Consider the following 7500-nt stretch of genomic DNA (forward strand, 5'->3'; position numbering starts at 1 on the left):
GTGGTGTAACCCTGGGCAGTGTTACGATTTATATTCGAGATGACCGTGCTGGCTGTCATCTTCTGCCTCGTGATCTTATAAATGAGGCCCCAGGGTTCCTTGTTTCCCTGCTCGGTCACGAATGCACGCCAGCTGTGCGACCGAGCAGCTTTGATGGCGGCTTTGTAGGCCTTTCTCTGTTTAAGATACTCGGTCCTCTTGGCCGCCCTCTGCTCCTCTGAACATGCTGCGTTCTGCGAGGCTCGTCTAAGTTTGTAGACTCGCCTCTTTTGCCTCGTCAGGTCGGCCGTCCACCATGGGACGGATTTTGAATGCCACTGCTTGGTTGGCATCGAGGAGTCGCACGCTTGGACGATCATTCTTTCGATCTCCTGTGCTAGATGTTCGACATCCCCCTTATTGTTCAATGGATCGGGGGATATACTCCTCTTACTTTCCTGCAGCGCCTTGTCGAACTCGGGCCATTTTGCGCTTCGGAGTCGGAACCTTGGTAATAATCCGTTCCGGTTGGTGCTGCTGTTGCTACTAATTTCGGCAGCACCGTCCTCGGCGCAAAAACTCAGAGAAAACTCTATGACTCGGTGGTCGCTGGTCGTCAGGTCCTCGCGGACCTTCCAACCTCGCACCTTGTCGCAAATATCAGGTGTCGATAGTGTGACGTCGATGTATGACTGTCCACTAGGGCTGGAAAACGTCGGAGCGTTTCCAGCCTCGTTCAAGACAACCAAGCCATGGCTCACGATAAACTCTTCGAGTTTACGGCCTCTCACGTCCGTCTCCGCGCTGCCCCACTGGGCTGATTTCGCGTTAACGTCGGCAGAGATAATGACTCGGTTATGCTTAAGTGCGGAAAGAGCTCTCTCCAACCGCGCCAGACCTGATTCAACGTCATCGGAGCATTGAAAGTACTGGCTGATCAGGAAGAAGCTCCCAAACGAACCCGAGATGCTGACACAGGACAAATGCGTGTCGCACAAGTTAGAGACTTTGACCACGGTTAGATCCGGGTTTCTGACCGCTATTGCAGCCATCACCGGTTCGCCTGCCGTGATCAGCCTCGTTCTCAAGCCTAGCCCGGGCACAGTACCCCGCCAGCTATATGGCTCTTGTGCAAGCAACACATCTACCCCTCGCCTATGCATCTCAGTCCGGACTTCGTCGGTCACGTTTCGGGCCCGCTGCATGTTATGCTGCATGACCCGTATGACTCTCGAGCGTCGCCGGTCGTTTGTACTATCCATTCGAGATTCAAATTATTATTCCTGTCTAATGCGAGACATCTCCAAAACCAGCGCTTCCTGATAGGAGGCGCAGGCCGGGTCTCGCGACTTATGGTCGTGTGGCCGCCCTCTGTCTTTGCAGTTGGAACAAACCGGAGGCTTGCTCTTCCTGCTGCAGAGCGCATAGCCGTGCCCTTTTTCGGCACAATGTCCGCAGACATCCTCTTTGAATTTACAGCGCTTCGCGGTGTGCCCGAAGCGCTGGCACTTATAGCAACGGGTGACCTGTATGAAGTCCCGCACACGGCAGGAACTCCACCCAAGGTACACCCGGTCCCCTCTCTGCGCCAGCCGCCGACGAATCTGCGGACTGACGGCCACTACCCAGTTGGCTGTCTCCGGGGTCTTGCCAGCCATGCGACTGACCCGAACACCCGAAGGCACATCCTTCTGGGACGCCTCAGAGAGGTTTTGCCTCCAAAGACTGGAGGCAATTTCCTCCTTGCCCATCCCTTTCGGAATGTCATAAATCAGGACCTCGGGGTCCCGTTTGCTGGGCAAGGAGACGGACAGTCCCGCACTCGCCAGCTTCTTATTGCCTACGAAGGCTTTTAGGTCCTCCTTGCGATCGGTTTCGACGACGATGCCACCGGAGTGGATGCGTCGAACCGATCTGACACGGATCGCCTCCTTCGCAGGTTTTACGATCGACAGAACAGCTCTCTTAGTAGCATCGCTGTTCTGTCCTTTATCCTTTGGCGGGAAGATACGCACCACGTATTGTGTCGGTGGTCTTCTCGCCTCCGGAGTCGCTGACTGGTTGACCTTTGCCACTTGGGCGTAGGTCAACTGCGCGGCATTGGAGACCGTCTTCGGGAGGGATCCCTTGGACGGCCCAGGTCGCGCCGCACTCATTACGGCAGGGCGCGCTTTTAGGTCCGCCCTGACCGCGGCGAGTTGCCCTTCGACGAAGCTGTTTCTTTGAATCAGCTCCTGGACCAACTCGTTGAGTGCTCCGACTTCTGCTAGTATCTTCGACCCGGACTCCTTGTTGACTTTCGACTCGGGTCGAAAGCAAAAGGTCCGTATCTCCGATACTCGCCTGAAGGCTTCGTCTCTCACGAGATCGAGAGGCCGTACCTTGTGCCCGGAAACCGTCCCCTTCGATTTCCTGGCCTGGTTTGCTGCGGCCTTGCCAGTAGGTGCGACTGGCTTGGCACGCTTCGATTTTTTGGTGACGGTTTTCCAACCGCCACCTTCGGGGTCTTCGACACGCACGGGTGCCGGTTGCACCTTCACGAGCGTGTCTTTGACTTGTTCGATTTTTTTGGGTTTCCCCTTCCCAGCCTTGCGGCTGGGGGAGTCCCCCGACTTGGGCGCTGTCCCCACGTTACCGGTGTCCGGCGCGCCTTCTTCCGTGGCCTCAGTTTTCACCGAGACCGCTCGCGTGGGTGTCACGCATCTCTCCAAGGTCACACGAGGATTGGCGATGTTTAACACCTTCCCGGACCTTGTCTTTTTCGCAGACGCAGGAGGGCTAACAGCTGCTGCTGTAGCTTCCGCGTCTGTGGCGACGGCTTCACTCCGAGTAGGAGCTGGACCCGCCGACTTTGATCGTTCAATTTGTGTTTTCGATTTAGATCCCATAATGTGAATCTTTCTTTCATCCGGTACGCTCCCCGGCCACCACCGACCCACACATTTTGGAACCCGCCATCAGGCTGGGTTAGGGCTACGCACCGGACATAGTCTGCTGACTGGGCCGATTACTCAACCCAGCCCGCGTCCTCGCCCGTCAGAACCCACTCGCCGAAGCGTATGGTCGTTCCAAGCCGATTGACTGGACCAGGGCTGCTTTTCTCGTCCAGCCTCCCATCTAGCCGAAGCAGAGGCCAAAGGTACGTGTTGGGGACGTCTCACCCGCAGGAGAGGGCCCCCTCAGATCCCAGGATCCTCTTTTCCGACGACAAGGGTCGCCACGCACGGCAAACACGCGGGAGACAGCAGTCGGAGAGGCTGCCTCTTCCTCTCCACCACACTTCGTTCGGTTCGCTGCGTTTTGAGAACACGAGCTATCCAGCGGTACCTTTTTCGTGGAGGCTCAAGTGTGGCTAGGGCACGTTTGCCCCTTGCGGCCTGGGTTGCCCAGGCGATTGGTTGCATCCCGATTTCTAGATCCAGCGGCATGTTGCTACGTGGCGCGCTCAGACAACGAAAATGCGGCATTCCGGTCAGACCAGAAAAACCGCATAACGTGACGCGGGGGACTGCAGCCACAAGTGACAACAGTCCCCCGGTAGGGAGTAGTACAGCATATTCAATGCTGTACATGAACACGCCACAGCCCGTATGCTTAGTTCAAGGGCCTCGCCATTATGCGAAGTACTACATGTACAACGCACTGGCGGTCTCAAAACACCCTCATCGCCGATGCATCTGATGCATCCGTCAACTCGGCAGCATTCACTCCGTCGGCGTGTTGCTTTGTGGCGTGTTCAGATAACGAAAATGCGGCATTCCAGTCAGACCAGAAAAACCGCATAACGTAACGCGGGGGACTGAAGCCACAAGTGACAACAGTCCCCCGGATGGGAGTAGTACAGCATATTCAATGCTGTACATGAACACACCACAGCCCGTATGCTTAGTTCAAGGGCCTCGCCATTATGCGAAGTACTACATGTACAACGCACTGGCGGTCTCAAGTGCTTTCATCGCCGATGCACCTATCGGCTCAGCAGCAACATTCAATCCGACGGCGTGTTGCTTCGTGGCGTGTTCAGACAACGAAAATGCGGCATTCCAGTTAGACCAGAAAAACCGCATAACGTGACGCGGGGGACTGCAGCCACAAGTGACAACAGTCCCCCGCTAAGGAGTAGTACAGCATATTCAATGCTGTACATGAACACGCCACAGCCCGCATGCTTAATCTCGGGCCTCGCCATTATGCGAAGTACTACATGTACGACGCACTGACGGTCTAAAATGCCTTCATCGTCGACGCATCCATCGACTCGGTAGTAGCAACAACCTTCGCGAGGACTAGTTCGGGGGTCGCCTCTCAACCCTGGGTGGCCACAGACCGCCACCGCCCGCCAGATAGGGACAGTTAGTGTCGTCGTTGTGAGTCTAAAGATGGGCTATGCCTGGGTCCTATGTGGACTATACTAGCCGCTCTCTCGACGCGTGCCGATGGTCTGGCTCTACCCTCGTTCGTTATCGTGACAGGGGAAGACAACGTGCTACTCCCGCTGCCACCTCGAGTCCAACCCAATCCAGGCACTCTTGACGGAGTAGTGTTAAAGTCAATTTATCTCCGCAAGAGGGGCTTCAGCCTGGCCCGAGGGGACGAACCCCGAGGGGTCCGCCCAGCATGCCGTTCGAATGGCGGAGTGGACAAGTCCACGTCTGCCCGTCACTCAAGTCGGACACGGGACGACTCCAAAGCTAGCGCCGCCTGATAGGAAGCGCAAGCTGGGTCCCGCGACTTGTGTGCACTAGCCCACCCTCTGTCCTTGCAATTAGAGCAGACCGGAGGTTCACTCTTCTTGCTACAGAGCGTGAAGGTATGCCCCTTTTGGGAGCAGTGACCGCACACGTCCTCCTTGAATTTACAACGCTTCGAGGTATGCCCGAAGCGTTGGCAACGGTAGCACCGAAGCACCTGGACGAAATCCCGTACACGACAGGAGTTCCATCCAAGGTAAACTCGGCTACCCCTCTGCTTCAGCCGCTGAAGATTCTGCGGACTGACGGCAACGACCCAGTTGGCTGTCTCCGGGGTCTTGCCAGCCATGCGGCTGACCCGAATTCCCGAAGGCACATCCTTCTGGTTCGCATCGCAGAGATTTTGCCTCCAAATACTGGAGGCAATTTCGTCCTTACCCATCCGACGCGGGACGTCGTAAACTAAAACCTCGGGGTCCCGCTTGGTGGGTAAGGAGACGGACAGACCCGCGCTCCGGAGCTTCTTATTGCCAACGAAGGCTTTCAGGTCCTCCTTTCGGTCGGTCTCGACGACGATGCCACCGGAGTGGATGCGTCGGACCGACTTTACTCGGATCGCCTCCTTCGCTGGTTTAATGAGGGACAGAACAGTAACCTTCGTAACTTCGCTGCTCTGTCCTTTTTCCTTCGGCGGGAAGATTCTTACCACATGCTGCGATTGTGGCCGTCTCCCCGCTTCCGGAGAAGCTCCTTTGCAGTCGACTTTGTTCACATGGGCGTAAGTCGACTGCGCGGCGTTGCAGGCCGTCTTCGGGAGAGTTCCCTTGGACGGCCCAGGTCGCATCGCACTCATTACGGCAGGACGCGCTTTTAGGTCCGCCCTGACCGCGGCGAGCTGCCCTTCGACGAAGCTATTCCGTTGAATAAGCTCCTGGACCAGCTCGTTGAGTGCCTCAACCTCGGCGAGTATCTTTGACCCGGACTCCTTATTGACTTTCGACTCAGGTCGAAAGCAAAAGGTCCGTATTTCGGACACTCGCCTAAAGGCTTCGTCTCTTACGAGATCGAGAGGCCGTACCTTCTGCCCGGAGAACGTCCCCTTCGGTCTCCTGGCCCGGTTTACTGCGGCCTTGCCGGTGGGTGCGCCCGGCTTGGCTCGCTTTGACTTTTTGGTGACGGTTTGCCAACCGTCACCAGTAGGGTCCTCGACACGCTCGGGTGCCGACTGCACCTTCACGAGTGACGTGTCTCCGACTCGTTCGATTACTTCCACGTTGCCGGTGTCCGGCGTACCTTCTACCGTGGGCTCGGTTTTCACCGAGACCGCTCGCGTGGGAGTCACACATCTTTGCAAGATCACACGAGGATTGGCGATATTAATCACCTTCCCGGATCTTGTCTTTCTCACAGACGCGGGGGGACTGACAGCTGCATTTGCAGTTCCCGCGTCTGCGGCGACGGCTTCACTCCGAGTAGGAGCTGGACCCGTCGTCTTTGGACGCTTAGTTTTTTGTTCATTAATTTTATTAAGACCCATAATGTGTCTTGGTCTTTCATCCAGTGCGCTCCCCGGCCACCACCGACCCACACAATTTGGAACCCGCCAAAGGCTGAGTTAGGGCTACGCACCGAATATAGTCTGCTGGCTGGGTCGGTTTCCTTACCCAGCCCGCGTCCTCGCCCAGCAGAACCCACTTGCCCGAAGCGTGTGGTCGTTCCAAGCCGATTGACTGGACCAGGGCTGCTTTTCTCGTCCAGCCGCCCATCTAGCCGAAGCAGAGGCCAAAGGTACGTGTTGGGGACGTCTCACCCGCAGGAGAGGGCCCCCTCAGATCCCAGGATCCTCTTTTCCGACGACAAGGGTCGCCACGCACGGCAAACACGTGGGAGACAGCAGTCGGAGAGGCTGCCTCTTCCTCTCCACCACACTTCGTTCAGTTCGCTGCGTATTTAAGAACACGAGCTATCCAGCGGTACCTTTTTCGTGGAGGCTCAAGTGTGGCTAGGGCACGTTTGCCCCTTGCGGCCTGGGTTGCCCAGGGGATTGATTGCATCCCATGTATTCCTGAACCCAGCGGAGTGTTGTCTAGTGGCGTGTTCCGCCCACGAAAAACGGTCTGAAAAACCGTTTAACGTAAACTGGGGAACTGATGCCACGAGTGACAACAGTTCCCCAGTCGGAAGTCATACAGCACATACAGTGCTGTACAAAGAACACGCCACAGCCCGTATGCTAAATCAGGGCCTCGCCATTATGCGAAGTACTACATGTACGACGCACTGACGGTCTCTAATGCCTTCATCGCCGATACACCCATCGACTCGGCCGATCAACCCTCCTACGCGAGGGCTAGTTCGGGGGTTATCTCCCGCCCTGGGTGGCCACAGACCGCCACCGCCGCCAGATAGGGACAGATGGGAATCTCGTTAATCCATTCATGCGCGTCACTAATTAGATGACGAGGCATTTGGCTACCTTAAGAGAGTCATAGTTACTCCCGCCGTTTACCCGCGCTTTTTTGAATTTCTTCACGTTGACATTCAGAGCACTGGGCAGAAATCACATTGCGTCAACACCCGTGGGGGCCATCGCAATGCTTTGTTTTAATTAGACAGTCGGATTCCCCTAGTCCGTGCCAGTTCTGAGCTGAGCGTTGAATGGCGGCCGAAGAGGACGACCGCACCGATGGGAAACGCCACGGAAGCCTCGCAGCAAGGAAGATCCGCGGGAGGCCAAGGCACGGGACCGAGCTCGGATCCCAGCCACGAGAGCCGTTCACCTCGCCCAGGCCCGGCACGTCAGCCAGACCCGCTTCCCGACCAAGCCCGA

General features: G+C 56.7%; 1 pseudogene; it reads right to left on the reverse strand.

Moving 5' to 3' along the window:
• Positions 1–7041: 7041 nt before the first annotated feature.
• The window catches only part of LOC143263439 (large subunit ribosomal RNA), a 2994-nt pseudogene continuing 2535 nt past the window's right edge, over positions 7042–7500 (reverse strand).

Source organism: Megalopta genalis, unplaced genomic scaffold (genome assembly GCF_051020955.1).
Source record: "Megalopta genalis isolate 19385.01 unplaced genomic scaffold, iyMegGena1_principal scaffold0591, whole genome shotgun sequence".
Taxonomy (NCBI): Eukaryota; Metazoa; Arthropoda; class Insecta; order Hymenoptera; family Halictidae; genus Megalopta; species Megalopta genalis.